We start from the raw sequence: 2,500 nt of genomic DNA, 5'->3' as shown, positions 1-2,500 counted from the left end.
GTCCCCCGAGGGGGAGCGGGAACCGGGGACGGGACGCGACCGCCGCGCCGACCGACCGGCCGCCCTGGCGCCGCCGGGTTGAGTCCCCCGAGCAGACTGCGCGGGCCCCACCCGTTTACCTCTTAACGGTTTCACGCCCTGTTGAACTCTCTCTTCAAAGTTCTTTTCAACTTTCCCTCAAGGTACTTGTCGACTATCGGTCTCGTGCCAGTATTTAGCCTTAGATGGAGTTTACCACCCGCTTTGGGCTGCATTCACAAGCAACCCGACTCCGAGAAGGCCTCGCCCCGGCGAGCCGGGGGCCGCTACCGGCCTCACACCGTCCCTGGGCTGAGCCTCTATCAGAAGGACTCGGGCCCCCGAGCGGCGCCGGGCTAAAGCGGCCTTCCGTACGCCACATTTCCCTCGCCCTACCGCAGGGCGGGGATTCGGCGCTGGGCTTTTCCCTCTTCGCTCGCCGCTACTGAGGGAATCCTGGTTAGTTTCTTTTCCTCCGCTTAGTAATATGCTTAAATTCAGCGGGTAGTCTCGTCTGATCTGAGGGCGTGCGCGTAGAGCTGTGCGGTCGGGGCCGGCGCCGGGACCGGCGCCGCCGCCATACGGCCGTTGTGATCCGTGCGGGGATCCGCTTGCTCGGCGACCCTCGCCGAGAGCAGCCCCGCGCCGCACGGACACGCGACACCGACGGGCGGACGGACGCCGAGGCGCCGACCGGGACCTTTACCTGAGGAGGGCGCCGAGCGCCGCCGCCATACGGGCCGCCGCGCGGAGCCGCGCGCGCGGAGCACCTTCTCGGTATGCTAAGTACCAGCCGTACTCACCGGCAGCCGAGAAGCACCTCCGGACGCGCGGACGCGCGACACCGACGGGCGGACGGACACGGAGCGCCGCCCGAGTCTGTATTTGAGGGTACGAAGGGACGGGGGTCCCTGCGAAACCCCAGCCGCGGAGTGGGCGGGGACACGGGTCGCGCGCCACCCGCCGGGCGGACCGGCGGAATGTCGCGGAGGGCCCGAGCCTCGCCCGCGCGGACCGGGTTCTCGCGCCACCCGCCGGACGGACCGGCGGAATGTCGCGGAGGGCCCGGCCCGCGTCCGATCGATTGGAAAGCGCCGCTCAGACAGGCGTGGCCCCGGGGTAAAACCGGGGCCGCAATGTGCGTTCAAAGTGTCGATGATCAATGTGTCCTGCAAATCACATTAGTTCTCGCAGCTAGCTGCGTTCTTCATCGACGCACGAGCCGAGTGATCCACCGCTAAGAGTCGTACGTTTGGGCCCTTTTACGTCCGCCCGGGACGATCGGAGACAAATTCACGACAGGGTTTGTACCGGAGACGAACGCGCCGCGGGTGCCGTTCGGTCGCTCCCGCGAGCGAGCCCCTAACCCGCGGCGCGGTTACCGACGGGCGCGATACGCGCGACGCCGCGACGAGCCGAGCGGGTCGGGCGCGCGGCGCTGAGGCCGGCGCCCGGCGTCTCCCGCTCGGGGCCGCGACGGCGCCCGAGACGTGCGTCGGCCCGGGTAGGTCGGGCGCTCGGCGCTGAGGCCGGCGCCCGGCGTCTCCCGCTCGGGCCTGACACGACTCGGCGACCGGACTCGCCGGGTAGGTCGGGGGCTCGGCGCTGAGGCCGGCCCCCGGCGTCTCCTACCCGGACCCCGGAAGGCCATCCGACTTGGAAGCCCCGCCGCGCCGCGAAGCGACGCTTTGGGTGTTGCTACCCGTCAGCGAGTGGGTTTGGTTTACAAGGGCGGCGCGACCGCGCTGACACCGAGGGGGGACTGGCCCCCGACCCGGCCGCGGCCTGCCCGGACTATGGATGGACAGAGGAGACCGCGGCGGACCGCGCGGAACCGAACCCCCGGTGTCCGGAGCCCCGGGAGGGACTCCGGTGTCCGGGGGCCGGCCCACGCGCGCGCTACGCGGCCCCTCGAGGGCTCCGGCCGACGGACGCGTTTGGCCGGGGAAAAAGGTAGCCGGTGGGAGCACCGTTTCGTCGCCCTGAACCTTCGTCTCGGGCGGGCGTCCCGACGCCGCCGCCATACGGCCGTTGTGATCCGTGCGGGGATCCGCTTGCTCGGCGACCCTCGCCGAGAGCAGCCCCGCGCCGCACGGACACGCGACACCGACGGGCGGACGGACGCCGGGGCGCCGGCCCGAACCGTTACCTTTAAAGGACGGGAGGTCGTCGAGGCGAGTGCCGCCCCGGAAGCGCGCGCCGGAAGCGCGAGAACCGCGCCGAGCTAGGGTCGTCGGCATAGGGGGATTCCCCGGTTACGGGGGTCCCGCGCACGGCCGCCGCCTTTCGCCCGTCGCTGGCGGTCGCCTGTCGTCGCGCCGCGCCGCGCTACTGGGGTCGTCGGACGAGCGCGCTACCCCGCTCGCACGGAGGTAGCGCGACATCGCCCGCCGCCTTTTCTCGCGTCGCGCCGCGCCGCGTGGCGCCCGCCGAACTCGCTCCGACGCGCGGCCCGGGAGTGACCCGCGCCGCGCCCCCCGTC

The 2,500-nt window shown here is 71.6% G+C and overlaps 2 non-coding genes across 2 annotated transcripts in view; both read right to left on the bottom strand.

The window, feature by feature from the left end:
* The window catches only part of LOC148345278 (28S ribosomal RNA), a 4,529-nt gene extending 3,983 nt beyond the window's left edge, over positions 1–546 (bottom strand). The window contains exon 1 of the ribosomal RNA XR_015848725.1: positions 1–546. This exon is cut by the window's left edge and continues 3,983 nt beyond it. This is a non-coding gene — a ribosomal RNA (28S ribosomal RNA).
* Positions 547–1,110: 564 nt separating this feature from the next.
* LOC148345277 (5.8S ribosomal RNA) lies at positions 1,111–1,264 on the bottom strand. The gene has a single exon (XR_015848730.1). It is a non-coding gene; the product is annotated as a 5.8S ribosomal RNA (ribosomal RNA).
* Positions 1,265–2,500: the final 1,236 nt, after the last annotated feature.

The sequence above is a fragment of the Urocampus carinirostris genome, unplaced genomic scaffold (assembly GCF_059441175.1).
Source record: "Urocampus carinirostris isolate Australia breed hairy pipefish unplaced genomic scaffold, RoL_Ucar_1.0 HiC_scaffold_60, whole genome shotgun sequence".
Taxonomy (NCBI): domain Eukaryota; kingdom Metazoa; phylum Chordata; class Actinopteri; order Syngnathiformes; family Syngnathidae; genus Urocampus; species Urocampus carinirostris.
Note: the sequence above shows the minus strand (reverse complement) of the source record. Positions and strands in the feature narration are given on the sequence as shown.